The 18148-nt window shown below is 34.2% G+C and overlaps 1 pseudogene; it reads left to right on the plus strand.

Annotated features, from left to right (window-relative positions):
- The first annotated feature begins 15663 nt into the window (after positions 1 to 15663).
- On the plus strand, positions 15664 to 17578 carry LOC148939695 (phosphoglycerate mutase 1-like; annotated as a pseudogene).
- The last annotated feature ends 570 nt before the right edge of the window (positions 17579 to 18148 follow it).

Below are 18148 nucleotides of genomic sequence, written 5' to 3' on the forward strand. Positions count from 1 at the left end.
GTCCAGTTTTTTAATTATTGAATTATAGTTAAAAATCATTTGACCAATTGTTTTTGAAAATTTATATGTTAAAATTGGACTACCATTATACACCAAATTACATGGAAGGGCATTCTTTACTCTCCGCTGGTTTAAAATTCTTGGCAAATTAATATCTTCTATTTGTTTAGAACAAAAATTAATAGACAAATATAATCTATTATTCTTATTTACAATTTCATCAGATTTATTGTATTTTGAAATAAATGTTGATTTAGCTAAAATACAAACTGCATCATAAATCAATTTATTTTTTTAGTTACATGTTGTACTACTTTTTGCAATCCAGAATACTTTCATTAAATTATTCCTTGATAACTTATTTAAAGATTTTATTAAACCTAGTCATTCCATTAGTCTCAAATATGTGACCTAAATCGATTAAAAATGCATTTAAATCTAAATATTTCTTTTATTATTTTTCCTATGTCCTCTTAATCGGTTTTTACGTTTAGTGGGGCAATTAAATAAAGGGTGTTCAGTTAACCCATTGATACAATTAGCAACTACATTCGACATGTCTCTTTATTTAGCATCTTGATCATTTAGCCCAAAAGGATACGCGGTACCCAGAGCATGGATCCAATACTCTTCTTGTCTGCGTAATTTATTATTTTTTTTTCTTCTATAGTAAAGTTTTCTAGGTCCAGATTTTCTAAAATTGTAATAGTTAGATTAGATACTGAGCAACTACCATTATTACAATGTTGAACTAGATAATTATTAGTTTTTTCCTTGGTAATTGTAGTTTTATGTCCCGAAAATCTCTTATATATATTGTTAATTGTTTCCCCACATATTGTAATTGACAATTTTTACATTATATTAAATATATAATATTTTTTTTTTTAAATTTTACGTGTCCTTTTAATAAAATTTTAAATTTTTTATTATATAATGTGATTTTAACATATTTTCGTGGTATGATGTTATATTGACAAAGAAAACAACGACCATTACACTTACTAATATTCGGCAGACCCCTTTGAACATAATCCTTATCAATATTATTCAATATAAAATCAGAAATCAAATAAAACCAAAACGACAAACAATAGAAAAATCCAAAACATCTCCAAAAGCCAAGCCAAAAGTCCACAAGTAATAAGGTTAATCTAACTAATCATACAAAAAAAAAAAAAAAAAAAAAAAAAAAAAAAAAAAAAAAAAAACTACCCTAAACAGAACATTTGCTTATGCTACCCTTTTAAAATAAGTGATAAATTCGCCAAATAATCATCAATTTGACAACCTTTACAGACCGCAAGCCTAAGAGAATAGCAGAGCGCTATACCAATGTACGAGGAGATATGAACTTTAAGGCTGTGTGAGGTGTTGGGGGGACAGGTGGAGGCTACGCCGCACTATCTGAAATACCGGGTGTCTTAGGCATCTGCCCTATGTCAAAAGATATTTATGAAAAGTGAATCGACAATTGGCACGGTATGGATGGAAACGTTGACGGAAATCTTACAGCAGAACGTTGAGGAGTCACTGAAAATGGCAATTCACGAATACAGGTTTTTGAATAGTTCCTATTTGACTAGAGTAGTGTATGACGGTGGATGGAATAAACGCAGGAATGGCAATGACTACACAGGCAAAGGATATGTATGGGTCATTATTGACGCTTTCACTAAAAAACTATATATTTGGGGATAAAAAATAAATATTGTTATATTTGCTTCAGAGCTGTGAAAAAGGGAGAAAATCCCGTCAGTCATGCATGCTTCATGAACTATAAGGGTCCGTCTAAAAGTATGGAGACAGACATTCTTGTTGAAGGTTTTCGCATTAGTGAAGAGATGCACGGGTTACAGTATCTTCGGTACATTGGTGACAGAGATTCTAGCGTTTTTTATAGACTAAAGCAAAGCGTCTCATATGGCTCGATTATTGAAAAAGAAGAATGTGCGAATCATGTAACAAAAAAATATACGAAATACCTCTACGGCCTTGTCAAAGCAAAAAAAGGAATTCATTTAAACTAAAGTTTTACCAAATAACATGATCCAAAAACTTACAAAAAACCTTCGGGGAGCAATAAAGAAAAACTCAGAAGACCAAGGTACAGCTGAGAAGCTGAGAGACCTGCTCCGAAGAGGCCCCGAGCATGTTTTCGCGAATCATTCAAAATATGATGATGCTTTTTCCAAGAAAGCTGGATTACCCGAAGGGAGCTTAGCAGAGGATAGGTGGAGAAGAGTACCAAAAAAAGTTTTTCAAGACATACAAACTTGTATTGTAATCGTCTACCAGAAAGCAGACATGCTCCGCATGGATTCGACAACCAATCTGAAAGAGAACTATATGTCTGTTGCCGTAAGTTTTGCGATGGAAAGAAAATTAGCCACTCAATACGCTGGGCATGCCATGCACGTATAGATGGAGCAAGTCCTTCTTATCCAATGGGTTATAAATTGCATAGCAATACCTGGAAAAAGCTTTTGGCTCTAGCCCAGCCAAGCTAACGAAGCAATACTGTGAGAAGACCAGCAGACTTTGAACGCAGTCGAGAAGAAACTTAAAGCAATACTATGTTTCAATGGGTGGTACTTATCAGGCTAAAAGGAAAAATAATCAAAGCTTTTCTGGAGTTCTTGATTATGGGCCCAAGTGCAACAGACCTGATATGACAACAAGAGGAGCTGGCAGCTGCCAAGTTCACATATACGATAACTTTTCTGAACTACGATCAAGCTACTTTGCGGCAGATCTATGAGAAGACAAAAGGGGAATCTTCCAATGAACAATGGATTTCTGAAAGAAGCAAAAAAATCACAAGTACTTTTTTTCATCAGATAACTTCTTGGAAAGAAATCACTAAAACAGGCCCCATTGTAAGAGACATCCAGATCAGCGGCAGCAATTATCGCTCGGCTAAAATGATAAAGGGAAATGAATTAGAAAAAGTAGCTCTTACATTTTACGAACGAAAATTGGCCAGCCAATTACTAAAGCTAATAACACTGGACTTTTGGTCCACCCAACGTGCCAATATCTCGCTGCGTCTTTGAACGGAGTGTTGCCCGATTGAACACCAATTGAAGTAAAGACAGTACATAACATACCAAAAGGGAGAACTATAGAGGACGGAGCTTATATCAAAGGCCTACTAAAGGGAGATAACTAGTTCAGGACTCGAGCTAAAAGTAAACCACCAATACTACGGTAAAATTCAGGGCCAGCTAGAGATTACGAATCAAGAGCTATGTCATCTGCTGATATACAATAAACATGATGACAGGAATACAATAATAGTTGAACTGATCAAGGCATTACTGGGCAAAAGTATTTCCGAAACTTGAGCGTTTTGGAAGAATTGCTTGTTGCCTGAAATAGTTGATTCAAGAATGGAAAGGAGCCCAGAAATAAGAGTCAGCATTTTTCACAATGGTCATAGATAAAAAACAAACAGTCATTTCTAGTCGTAATGAAAAGCAAGTATCAAACTCTGAAGAGGCAAGCAGTAAAAAACGGAATATTGACAAAGATTTTTCAGAAAACGAAGATTTTTCGTCGATTGATTGGTCGGAATTGGACAATGAGCAATAGTTTTTATATTTTAATTTGTTACTGTAAAAGGATAGCGAGCAGCTTCTACTTTCGTGTTTGATCCGAATTCGACATCTTAAAGCTTTTTCTTTTGCTTTGCAGAGTCTTTGCGAATAACGATCTGCCACTTCCTTACTTGTGTGTAGGGTTACCATCCCTTGTGGTTTCTCACTATTTATATTAATTTTTCTATTGCTTACTGATTTTTTGGGCCAGTAATTTTAAGTGATTATTCCCAAAACGTAATTTTTTCTCAAAGCTTGTGATTTCTTATGATTTAGCAAGTAAATTCTTGCAAATAAATCACCCAGGAAGCAAATTATTAAAAGCTAAAGGGATGCTTTAGTGAAAACTCTTTATGAAAAAGGCTCTTTTTATGGAACATTTCAATTGAATACTTATTGATTGTTTTTGTTGTTTTATTTTTATTAGCATTGTGATTAAGAAAGCCAGGTTACAGCTTTGATATTTAAAAAAGCTAACGGTTGTCACTTCAGGACCAAGGTTTGTTTGCTTCAGTATAAAGGTGTATATTTATTTAGCAGATTGGCCTACAAGAAGAAAAAGTCTGACCATAATGAAAAAATAAATGTAAAAAATCTTCTTTCATGGCAAAAATAGCTTAAAGGAACAGCTAAACAGCTAACAAGCTGTTCGAACAGTCAGTGCACACCAAAAATCTATGGAAACAACCCCTCAGCTAAGTGAAAATATACAAATCTCTTTTGTGTCAGAGCAGTTCCTCACCTAACACAAAGCACCGTGGATGCTAATGCTATGCTTCCAAGGCCGCTGGTTACAAAAGATGTCCTTATTTCTAAACAATAGAATTTATTCTGAACAAGTAATGTGTCTTCTATTTTGGTGTACTCTATCTTTGAGCCTATCGGCTTTTTGTGTAATGTTTAGGGGATTTATCTGTATACCGATCGCGCCAACTGCGCCGTTGAGGTTTAAAGCTGTTAACTTGCACCTTATAAGTTTTACGATCGCGCCACTTGTAACGCTAATGAATGTGCCAATTGTGCCATCAAGGTCTGCGCCACAGCAATGGGGAGTAAGGTAAATGGGTGACCACTCCACTCTCAATCTTAGAGAGAAAATAAAATATGTAACTACAAAAGTGTAACCTCTTTTGCTCGAAATATCTCCAAATCAGATTCCTTAGGGAGCGCTGCCTATGGAATACAAGTGAACTAGTTATCTACCGTGCGATGAGAATATATAATAAGAACAAACAGAAATAGAAAAGTAATGGTTTTATTGAAACTTACATTTTAGGTGCCTGACAATGTATGTATATGACCAAAGGTTCACTTCAAAATAGACGACAATTGAGGCAAAGTTAATCATTAAATTGACTCTCCGTAATAATACTAGTAGTCATAATGATGACAATAATAATAATAATCACGAAAAACACTTTTCATCACAATATCACCGAAGTCTAGATTCTGCGCTCTAGGAGCTATTTCGCGATTGGCCTAAATCCTCTGGAGGGCCCGCTATCTTGTAATTATGTTTGCAAACTCACTTCATTATGCTAACTGCCCATCCAATAATTTGTTTTCAGTATTTTTAATGATTAAACATTCATACTGCTATGATAACTTAAACTTCCTGTGAACTTTGTATCTAGTGATTTTTTTTTATTGCCAAGTATCTTCGCAAAATTCAAAACCGTCTCCCTGGATTAGCGCCGATGTTTGGCTGAGACTAAAATGCAGTTTTTCTTTTGCTGATTAAGAATTTAGACTCTTTGAAACAGGATTTAAGCTTAATTACGGGAAGTTTAATTTAGGTTGAAATTATCCTTAGAAGGAAAGAATTTTATTTTTTTTTATTTTAAATGTATCGAATATTACTCACGGTACATTATTTGAGGATTGTTGTAGCCACCCCATAATGCATGGCCAAGAAAAGAAGAATATTATTAAATGTGATATATTTTAAAAAAAAATTGTGTTATGTTTGTTTGTTTTTTTTTTTTGATAATTTAAATTTATTTGAAAATATTTTAAATTTTTTTAATAAACGTGAAAGTAAAATAAAGTTCAAAAATGTATATGTATTGTAAATTTGAACTTTAATGTTACATGTTATAGGCCCAATGAATGGAAGCAGCACCTTGCCGCCATGGGCAGCTAGAATGGGAATTTTGAAATTATTGTATCGTAAATTAATGGATAGAGAATCGTATTATTGGGGAAACTGATAAAAAAAATAGGAAAAAGGTGGATAAAATATATTAGAAGAGACAAAATTAGGTATGTGAGGAATTAGAAAGGTAGAAAGCTATAGAATGCCGAGTAAGAGGTAAGGAAGATAGGTAGTAAAGTAAAGGAAATGATAGTGAAATAGTGATGAATTAGATTACAATTAAGTAGGGAGTTTTAGAGTCAAAAACCAAAAGAAAAGATTGATATTTTATTTTATTTTCAGGGGTACGAGAGAAAAAACAACACCCGGTTGTATTCTGGTCATTGCAGGAGGCATCCCCAAACCATCGTCAAGAGGGCGAAAGAGAAGACAAAACCAGAAAGGGAGTTACATCCAGGATGTTCCTGTATAGACCAAAGAACGCTGGATAGGGGAAAGAAAAGAAGAATAGTTTGAAAAATGAATTGCAGTGGTATGTTGTATATTTTTAATATTATAGTTTATTTTTGAATTTAAAAAAAACAATGTCAAGGTGTAATGCAGCTTTAATAGACTTATTCCATGGTTATATACTACTTTGATATTTTCACAAATTTAAGTGCCTTAAATTTCACCAATTTGTATTTAGAATCAATGTAGCTTACCAAACCTAACTGAAATAAGCCATGAATTAAGACAAGAATTATTTGAAGATAATATAAAAAAGGCTGTAGGAAATCTTGACTTGAGCGGGAGCGGGAGGACGCTCAGTTCATTACCATGGACTGTTTTGTAATAATACTACTGAGTTCTTTATGTTGAACAAAAACCGTACATTTATAAATTATCGCTTATCATATCATATGTATATGTTTATTAGGTATGTTTGTTTTTACCTAATGATTTTGTTTAAGTATCTAATTTGGGCCCACCAGTCACTGTTCAACCTTAATTTTTTACATTGTATCTGTGATGTGGTACGTGTGGCTGGTTATTGTATATATTCTAGCCTGGTTGGTCGATAATGTTTTCCATAGACGTTGGGAAGATTTTTGGAAAAGTTTCGTCCATCCGTACTATGTAAAAGTAAACAGCAGTGTTAAAGTAAGTGTTTTCTGTCTGATAAGATATTGTTACTTCAATCATTTGAACAGTTTTTAGAAACCAATTATTTAGAAAAATTATGTGGTCACGCGTCGGGCCACACTATAATTGATGCAAGTTTCATGGAATGGTGCTGAAATAAAATACTAAGAAGTAGTAGCAGTAGTGAATGTACCAGTAACAGCAGTGCTAGAAGTAGTATGGACTTATTGCATTTTGTTCAGATGATCTTCTTCCTTGAAGCATTCTATGAAATTTCGAACTTAATATCCAAATCAATTCTAAATAGAAAATGGTGTCCTGAACCAATATAGTGATAGGAATTGCTTGAATGAAATTTTAACAGGTGTTATATACGCAGGGACACACAAGGAAAGAGGACCCAAAAGCCCATGTCTCCTCCGAGTCCTATATATGGATTTTACATGTTTTGTTGATTTGGACAAAAAACAACGGCCCCAGGATTTAATTTTTTTTTCTTGAAAATAGTTTCTGCACGATCTAAATTCCAAGAAGGTATTCCATTTCTTACTTTTCTAATGCAGTGAATTATGTTCATTGGAATTTTAAACTACTTCATTTTGAATTAATCATTTGCAAGAGTTTTGATAGTTTCCCAAGATTCAGAGTTCAACGAGGCGTTCAACAGGATCTATGTCCAAGCCTACCTTTCTTCGAATATGTGTTAATGTATCCTTTTATATATTAAAAAAAAAAAAATTTCGACTGAGATAGATAATTTCGGAGACCACAATGCCTTTCCACGACGACAAAATAAAAGTTCAAAATAGGCATAAAATCCTTTTTAATAGACATTGCAAACTTTGGTACATTTTTTACTGCAAATGTCTTGAAAGATAATCGGTAAATGAGACACTAGTAAGTACCTACTTACTAACCGTTTACACATCTAGAGTGTTTCCAGGTAAACACTGATTGTCGAACCTAAATGTAAAGAACAGGGATTTAGAGGGACTGAAGTCCGGTAGTATAATGGATAGTTTCTATTTTTGAAGATGTAAAATTATCACAAAAAAGCGAGTGGATAACACGTGTTATAGAAAGCACGTAAGTGTGAGCAATAGTTTTTATATAAGCTATTAAACAATTCTCTACGATGTTCTGTTAGCCTGCTAGTCCCACCACTTAAGAAATGGTAAAAAATACTTTCATTTTTAGTGTCATATGTTACTTGCAGATAGTGGAACTTACAAAAGCACGTAGATATGAGGAATAAATTTAAATGAGCCATTAAACATTTCTCTATGATTTTTTGGTAACCCGCTAGCCCTGGTAAAATAAAGAAGAGACACATCAGCGCTACTGAGGCTAAAAAGTTATTTTTCAAGTTATTTAAGGTGGGGGACTGTAATTTCTCTACGCAGGTTTTCGACCGAGCTGATTCCAATGGTACACTGTTCATTTCAATCTGACGCCATTTTCAAGGAGTTTCAGTTGTTTTTTTTTTTTTCAAAATCAACATAAATTTCTTTTCGCAATTAGCTTTTAATTTTAATATGAAATGGAATAAAAGTTACCATTCCTGAATCAATGCCAGATGGCATTTTTTTATACATAGGTAGTTTTTCACAAAACACGGTTGATCTATCTATATCTATCATAGTCGAAAAGCTGCGACGAATGCTAATCAGACAATTATTTCGCAACATACTTAATGTTGGTTTTCTTTGTTTGTTAATTTGAAGGTTGATTCTACCTATTGATTAAACAGGAAATCTGAATTGTATACTGGCATATTTTCCAACATTTTCTGAAAATTAATTCTGACCATTTTATGTTTAAGGGTTTCAGTTCCTATATAAATAGTCGTGGCTTTAAATAGTCGTGGCTTTAAATGAAAATGTCGAGAAGCTGAAAACCAAAGTAGAAGACAAGGAAGAAGGAATCTGTGAATTGGAAGAAAGGTTGAAAGCCTCTGCAGAATCGAACATAGAAACTGTAAATCAATTGCAAATTGAAATTAATGACTTCAAAGAAAAAATTCAGGATATTGAAAATGTATCCGAAGAACGACTAAATAAGATATGAGGCTGCGACGAATGCTAATCAGACAATTATTTCGCAACATACTTAATGTTGGTTTTCTTTGTTTGTTAATTTGAAGGTTGATTCTACATATTGATTAAACAGGAGATCTGAATTTTATACTGGCATATTTTCCAACATTTTCTGAAAATTAATTCTGACCATTTTATGTTTAAGGGTTTCAGTTCCTATATAAATAGTCGTGGCTTTAAATAGTCGTGGCTTTAAATGAAAATGTCGAGAAGCTGAAAACCAAAGTAGAAGACAAGGAAGAAGGAATCTGTGAATTGGAAGAAAGGTTGAGAGCCTCTGCAGAATCGAACATAGAAACTGTAAATCAATTGCAAATTGAAATTAATGACTTCAAAGAAAAAATTCAGGATATTGAAAATGTATCCGAAGAACGACTAAATAAGATTATTTTATTGCAAGCAGAACTAGCTATTTGTTCTGTGACCGAGGCAGATAGAGATAAAATAAGTGACCTTGAAGCTAAAATTGAAATAAATGAAAAAGAAAAAAAAGATACTGAAAATGAAGTGCTTAAATTGAAAGAAAAGTTTAGCAAAGTTGAACAAGAGAAAGTAAACCTTCAAGCTCTGTGCAAATCTTTAAGTGATGATATGATGCTGATAGAGGAGGAAAAGTATAATTTGGAGATAAAGCTAGAAGACATTGAAAAGAATTTAGCAGAATCGAATAAGTTTGAAGATGTTAAAGCCGAAATCGAAAGTCTTAAAAAACAAATAGATGAAAGAGATCAACTACTGGTGAAAGCAGAAAACATTTCTGAAGAAGTAAAGAAAACCAATGAGGAGCTTCAAGGAAAAGTTTCTGAATTGGAAAGCTTATCCAATCAATATCAAACTAACATCGAGGCTTATGAGAATGAAAGGGTTATACTGTACCAACAGCTTCAAGAATATCAGAAGCTGTCTAAAGAAATTGAAGAAGAAATGAAAAGTGAAATAGAAAGGCTAAAATCAGAATTAGAAAGTAAAAAAGCTTCTTTCGAAGCTAATGAAAAAAAGATTAAAGAGCTAGAGGAAATAGTCGTGGCTTTAAATGAAAATGTCGAGAAGCTGAAAACCAAAGTGGAAGACAAGGAAGAAGGAATCTGTGATTGGAAGAAAGGTTGAAAGCCTCTGCAGAATCGAACATAGAAACTGTAAATCAATTGCAAATTGAAATTAATGACTTCAAAGAAAAAATTCAGGATATTGAAAATGTATCCAAAGAACGACTAAATAAGATTATTTCATTGCAAGCAGAACTAGCTATTTGTTCTATGACCAAGGCAGATAGAGATAAAATAAGTGACCTTGAAGCTAAAATTGAAATAAATGAAAAAGAAAAAAAGGTGCTGAAAATGAAGTGCTTAATTTGAAAGAAAAGCTTAGCAAAGTTGAACAAGAGAAAGTAAACCTTCAAGCTCTGTGCAAATCTTTAAGTGATGATATGATGCTGATAGAGGAGGAAAAGTATAATTTGGAGATAAAGCTAGAAGACATTGAAAAGAATTTAGCAGAATCGAATAAGTTTTAAGATGTTAAAGCCGAAATCGAAAGTCTTAAAAAAAAAATAGATGAAAGAGATCAACTAATGGTGAAAGCAGAAAACATTTCTGAAGAAGTAAAGAAAACCAATGAGGAGCTTCAAGGAAAAGTTTCTGAATTGGAAAGCTTATCCAATCAATATCAAACTAACATCGAGGCTTATGAAAATGAAAGGGTTATACTGTACCAAGAGCTTCAAGAATATCAGGAGCTGTCTAAAGAAATTGAAGAAGAAATGAAAAGTGAAATAGAAAGGCTAAAATCAGACTTAGAAAGTAAAAAAGCTTCTTTCGAAGCTAATGAAAAAAAGATTAAAGAGCTAGAGGAAATAGTCGTGGCTTTAAATGAAATTGTCGAGAAACTAAAACCAAAGTAGAAGACGAGGAAGAAGGAATCTGTGAATTGGAAGAAAGGTTGAAAGCCTCTGCAGAATCGAACATAGAAACTGTAAATCAATTGCAAATTAAAATTAATGACTTCAAAGAAAAAATTCAGGATATTGAAAATGTATCCGAAGAACGACTAAATATGATTATTTCATTGCAAGCAGAACTAGCTATTTGTTCTGTGACCGAGGCAGATAGAGATAAAATAAGTGACCTTGAAGCTAAAATTGAAATAAATGAAAAAGAAAAAAAAGATGCTGAAAATGAAGTGCTTAAATTGAAAGAAAAGTTTAGCAAAGTTGAACAAGAGAAAGTAAACCTTCAAGCTCTGTGCAAATCTTTAAGTGATGATGTGATGCTGATAGAGGAGGAAAAGTATAATTTGGAGATAAAGCTAGAAGACATTGAAAAGAATTTAGCAGAATCGAATAAGTTTGAAGATGTTAAAGCCGACATCGAAAGTCTTAAAAAACAAATAGTTGAAAGAGATCAACTAATGGTGAAAGTAGAAAACATTTCTGAAGAAGTAAAGAAAACCAATGAGGAGCTTCAAGGAAAAGTTTCTGAATTGGAAAGCTTATCCAATCAATATCAAACTAACATCGAGGCTTATGAGAATGAAAGGGTTATGCTGTACCAACAGCTTCAAGAATATCAGACATACTATGCACAGTTAGAACAGCAATTTTATACACTACAAGAAGAATTTAATAAGAAAGTTGTTGAAATTGAAGAATTCAGAAATTCAGTTGAGGAGAAGGATAGTCGAATCACTTTACTTGAGGAGAATCACACTGAATTGAAAATAGCCCTTGATAGTAGTCAGAATGAAAAAGCTCAGGGTGAACAACGCTACAACTCTCTTCAGACTGAAGCTGAAAATTTAAAGGGAACAATTCATCAGCTTGAAGATGCTTTGACAAATGATAGACGAATTGCTGACAAGTTAAGATCTGAAGTGGCTGACTTGACAAAGCAATTGAAAAATCTAAGTGAACAAGCTAACGACCTACGAGTGTCTAAACAGACCCTAGAATGTGATCTAAGACTGTCGCGAGAATCAGGGGATAAATTGAAATTAAGACTTGACTGTGAGCTAAATATGAATAAAAATCTCCAAGAGCGTATGGATGTAATGTCAAAAGAATTAAGTATATTAAAAGAAGAGGTTGTACAAGATGTTGTGCAAAAGTCAGATAGTTTGTTGTTGCGTAATGAAACGAGTTTGGAAAAGACGTACGAGGAAAGGATTACGAACCTGACGAATGAACTGAAACAAGTTAAGTTGGAAAAGGCCAAGCTTTTGAAGGACTTGAAAACAAATAAAATGAGAAATTCAGCGGAGGTACCTATTAGTAATGAAGGGAAAATAGAAGAAGCCTTCAAAGTAGAAAGGGAATCATATCTGCAACGTGTTGATACCATTGAAGCTGCTAATGAAAAGCTGATTGAAATGAAAGAAGCGCAAGATAATGAAATTCAAAGACTGCATGCACGAATTGATGAGCTGAATAAATTCCAGACAGATATAAGGGTATTAGAGCATAAAGTTGATGATCTTGAAGCTGAAAAATCCGGGTCACAGGCTTTGATTCGTTCGCTGGAAAATGAGCGTGCTGTTGCGAAATCTCAAGTTGCATAGCTATCAACTGAACTCTCCCAGCTGCACTCTCATCCCACTTTGTTTCTAAATTCCTCTAATGAAGTTAGTCAGATTAGGGCAGAAATGAAGTATTTACAACTTACTATTGATACTCTAACTAGAGAAAGGGATGATTTGAGAAATGCTTTAGGAGAGTATGGACACAAGTCGGCAGAGATGGACTCGGCTCTTAGGGATGATAGCCGTAGCCAATGGGAAACTATTGATTTATGCCCCAACCTCCTGAAGACATGGCATTCAAACAGTGGAGGAACCCCGCAAAAACTCTTGATTCCTCCCAAAGCTCTCAACAATCTTTTAAATCTCCCGAGTTGAAAACTCAAGGCGTGGACTTAGGGAATATACCTTCTACTTCCAGAGGAGTAGAAATTTACGAAGTAGGGGAGGTGATACCTGAAAAATGCAAGGTGCAACTTCTAAAACTTATAATACAGAATCATTGAAAACTAGTGCCGAAGAGTCTGACGGCAAATCAGAACATATGATAGTTAAAAAAATAGGTAATTCAAGACCGACTTCAGCAGCTGTACACGCAAAGGAAACAAAATTAAAATGGCAAGAATTTTTGAAAAAATAATACAAAAAGTTTGATCTTATTTCGCTAGAAAAACCGAAAAAGAAAAAACCGCAAGAAGTCGAGGAGAAAGTAACGACACAATCAGGAAGAACGGTAAAAAAACCCGATAGATGGAATTACACTTAATCAGTATAGGATTAAAGGATTTTAATGGATAGGCGTCGTAAAGGAATAATAATTTAAAAACTTTTGATTTGCGAGTAAAAATCATACAACTATAAAAATCCTGTAGAAAAATTTTGTTCAACATATATCATGGCTTCGCATGAATCAAATCCCTCTGATACCGTCTGTTCAACATATATCAGTTCCCGAAAACAAATTCTAATTAAAAGTCACATTGCATATAATTAATTCGAATAATTTCCTTTAATATGAAAAGTCTGCCCGTACCATTCCTGTACGATGTATCCAGTCCAACTGAAAGAAGCCATGATGGGAAGTACTAAGCGAGAAATATTCATACACCTTAGAAATGATCTTTGGTTATTTTCTCTTCCAAGAGAAACTGTTGGAACTTTGTCTTGTTATACAGAAAGAATAGACCCAAGTTACAAAACAGAATTACTGTCACAAAAAGTGGGTACGATAACCATAAAACAAGGGTGTCGACTTGTAACTAAAGAGTCAACTGCTCGAACGCCGTTAATTACCACGAGCACAAAGATAATAAGTCCAAAAATAACCAACTTCAAGGCAATTAACCTGTCGTACACTATTCCCAATATGGAAAACGACGAAATGAAGACCTCGATATGGTCCAAAATAGAAAAGAATAAAGGGACAATAAGTCTTACAAAAATAAGAGAAGCATTAGATTCCCAGATTCCCCTATTTACAAATGAAGACCAGAGATTAACGTATGTGGATTTTTCTCAACCAATTTCTGGTGGAACATGCTACTGACCGTATGTTTCGTATTTGCGACTTCCCTGACCATAAGAACCCTATTGACTTTTAATTATGGAAAAATCCTGAGACTAAGAAGGCAAAAACCAAGAGAAGAACACGGGGAAACAGCTGAAATGCAGAGGTTAAACCCAGAACCCCTTGAGAACGTCTAAGCCAAGAAAAAGGGAAGACATTAGAAAACGAGTGGGTGTAGAGGTCTCCACTCGTCCTTGCTATGTCTTGTTCCCTCATTGTAGTGTCGTTTACGTAAAACCCTGTGGCTATGACGCTGCAACATGCGTTTCTTAAACAGCACGGATTTGCGTGAACAATGCATTCAAGAAATATGTTGTAAAATTAGACCTCAAACTTAATAATGTAGAGTAAACTATGTTAAAGGATTGTTTTCAATTTAAGGGAGAATTAAATATGTGTTGAAGAATTAAATAAGCATTTTATCGTTGTTTCCTTTCTCAAAACAAATTTGAAGACATCTCTGTTTTAGATTTCCCAATGGGAATTGTATGTATATGAAACCAACATGATAATAATGTCGTTTTATGTAGTAATATCAGTGTATCTTTATATTGTCTTTTAGGGTAATCTTCACCCTGAAATGCACCTACTTGTATTGTTTATTATATATTATGACTATTTGTTTTAAAGAACGTGTGATTCTGCCTCGTTATTTTTATTACAGGAAGTGGATTGACATATTGGATATCGATCATTACAATGAGTTGGCAAGTGCAGATACAACCTAGTAGCATCTATTTTCATCATACCTCAACCAACGAAGAGTATTCACCATACACTCCAGGCAATTTTCATCCCAGCTTCGTCTACGAAAATAATAGTTACCTTTGATCGTTGTTTCCTCGGCCACGAACCATATTACGTATCAGGTAACGATATATTTGAATCTCATTATCCAGTGCATTATCGAACTATATAATCACATAATTTTTGAGAACCCCATCGACCAGTACGAGATATAAGTACATATATGGCCTTTGATAATCATTATGGATCCATATACCATATGACCGTATAGTTATGATTTTTGATGACCCCAAAAATTATTTATGTGTCACAGACTCACGCGTCGAATCCCTTTCGACCATCTCTCGGAATCCACCCCATCCCTTCTGTGTAGAAAGTTCATATCTCTGTTATCCCATGAATGTTACAAGATAATTTCTGAAAAATGGACCTGGAAACAAACCATTGAATTGCAGAAACCAAAATTAACCCCAGTGACCATACCCTCAGTGACAATATACCCCTCCCACAAGTTAAAGACAATATGTTGAAGAAGTCACTATAGTTTGATGTCGACCTGTTCCAAATCCAAACTTAAATTCCCCCGTGATTAACCTAGGAATCACAGCAAAGGTTAATAGACGCAAGCCATGAACTAACAATTTTATAAGAGAACTGTGATCCCTAATTGCGCGAATGAACAATTTTATGTGAGAATACATTCTTTATGTGCCTCAAAATATCCCAAAAATGATATGCTGAGAAGAAAATAAACGCACTCCCAGTGTTCGACCCCTTAATGATAAGGCACCCTACGAACTGTCAAAAAACAGGTGAGAATGAACTTTGATAGAATATTCCCACACCTGTAGGTGGAAGCATCATTTCCCAGCTGACATTTAGAGAAAGCTTTTCGTGTGAACACAATCATGCTCGATCTGTACCATGAAGAAACTATATCGTAAGTGCTTTAAAAATTTTGCCAAGACGAAAAGAGTGAAGGACAATAATTTACAACAGAAGGATTGAGTACGCTAAAGACTCTAAGGTGATGAAATAGGTGTGAATTTACATATGTTACTTCTTAATAACTTTGATAACTCAAAAATTCGAATGTTCTATCATTAATATTACATAGCAAACATCCCCAGTGAAAGTGTTTTAATGTTACCAGTGAACATGGTAAACCCAATATTGTGTTTTTTAAATCGTTCTTGTACGTAGTGTTAGATGTCCAGATAGAGTTATGTGTAGCGTTGTCGAGATATTCATTTAATGTAGCGTAGATAGAAAGCAGTGTGCCCTATAGACCGCAAAATAAAAAAAGCCTTGTAAAAAAGTGAATTCCAAAAAAATCTCATGTAAAGGTAGAATAGCCCCAACCTTGTTGGAAATGTAAAAGTAATCAGTGTTAGATGTAGAAAAAAAATCTTTAATATAGTAGCTAGGCTAGAACCATGAATAATTTTAGTCCGGTAAATGAATTTTAGACAGGGATGTAGAGTAAAATTAGAATAGTAATAGAGACAATTTTTAGCACTCCTGATTAAGCCAAAATATAAATATAAAATAAAACAATGTCAATCAAAATTATGTAGAATAAATAGTTAATAAATTGCGAACATTTCAAAAGCCCAAAGGCAAGCAAGTCCTAATGACGAGACGTCCTTAATTACTTCGAAGGGTAACATGTACCGTGAGGAAAATGCAATATATTTGAGATGAAAAAATAAAGTTCCTTCTTTCTAAAGATGGTTTTGATTCCCCAAATCTAAGTTTAAATCGATTTTCAATAAAAGAAATGTCCTTAATCATCAAAAATCAGAATCACAGCTTAGCATCGGACAAAAAATAGTACCCTTCAGCTTTGGATTTCGCAAAGATAGTGGGCAATAAAAAAGATGCTACAGATACAATGTTTCTCAGGAAGTTTAAATTATAAGAGCCGGGTGAACGTTTGAATCATCAAAAATATTTAAGACAGATTATTGGACGGAGAGTTTGGCCCGCCTCAGGACCTATGCCAGTTGTGAGTCGTCAATTAGAGCGCAGGACTAAAACTAAACCTTATAATATTGTAAAAGTGCTTTTTTAGAAGATTCGTAAATCAGATTCAGGATCATTTAGAGCAGAATTATATTGGCATTCAGGCATTGCGATTCAAATTATTATGCAGTCATTGTAGAGACTAGGTTATTATTTGCCGTCAATTGAAGTGAGCATTATTGCACACCTAAGTATGTAAGTTATAATAAAACTATTGCTTTTCTGTTTGTGTTTATTATATTTTATGTGTCTGTATCACAAGTCATTATTGAAGAAATTGAGCAGCTTAGCCTTCCCGTTGAGATGACTTGGTGATTAAAGTAAAGGCACTATTGGGGCTTCACTGGTCTTAATAAAGTAGAAACGGCTAATATCTATGGGGAGAAGGAGGTCCAAATATGGAGACACAGTTTCGACAACCCCAAACCACCATTTGAAATGTCAAGCAAATTCTACAAGGTTATACATGAGGATCCAAGGTACAAAGATGGACCTAGAAAAGAAGAATTTCCAAAGTTTGAGTCCTTCAAACTAACCATTAAAAGAACGCTACCATATTGGAATAAAGTTATTTTTCTTCAAATGAAGGTAAAAAAGCAAATCCTTATTACTGCTAAGGGAAATAGCCTAAGAGGTATTATCGATCACTTGGATCAAATGTCTGATGATGCGATTAAGGGAATAAACTTGCAGACCTTTCGTTTATAAACTTAATGACAATTTGAAAGTGATTAAATCTATGCAATTTCTTGGTGATGAGGAAACTGTGTACAAAGCTATGGAAGCTGTTGCAAATCAAGGAAAACCCAAATAAACCCTAGTTTTTGTCGTCAATTTGTCTTTTTTTTTCGAGTCTATTCTCGTGTCTGGAAAAGATAAATATGTTTTTAGTGTAAATTTATTTAAATGTTCAGCGATTTTTGTCGTACCTTGAATGTCCTGTTGCTTTCGGATTCGAGTACAGTTGTCTGTCAAGAAACGATGAACTTCCCCCCCCCCCCAAGAAAAAAGAAATTTCCAAAATACAGTACATTTTAACTAGACTCAAAAATACTACACTTTATTAGCATGAATAATAAGGGTTGTAGCTATAGCTAGCAACGTAGTAAAAGACGATCATGCCCCGTAGTAGGAACTAAAATAACCCATAACTCCTAAAAACAGATGCAGATCAAAACAAGGAGTTTACAGTGCTTGAACCGCCTTGGCCGAAAATCCTCTATAGAAATTTTACCGTCTCCTGGCTTGAACAAGAAGGAAATTATATTGGCTTGAAAAGCAAGAAAAGTGGCTGTAACCCCTATATTCTGCATATGCGGTTTCGGGTTGCATATAGTAAAGATCGAACACAAGCCCAAAGGAACTGAAACCTGTTGTTCATTCA

Source organism: Artemia sp. Qi Xiang Cuo, chromosome 21 (genome assembly GCF_049724085.1).
Source record: "Artemia sp. Qi Xiang Cuo chromosome 21, ASM4972408v1, whole genome shotgun sequence".
NCBI classification, from domain to species: domain Eukaryota; kingdom Metazoa; phylum Arthropoda; class Branchiopoda; order Anostraca; family Artemiidae; genus Artemia; species Artemia sp. Qi Xiang Cuo.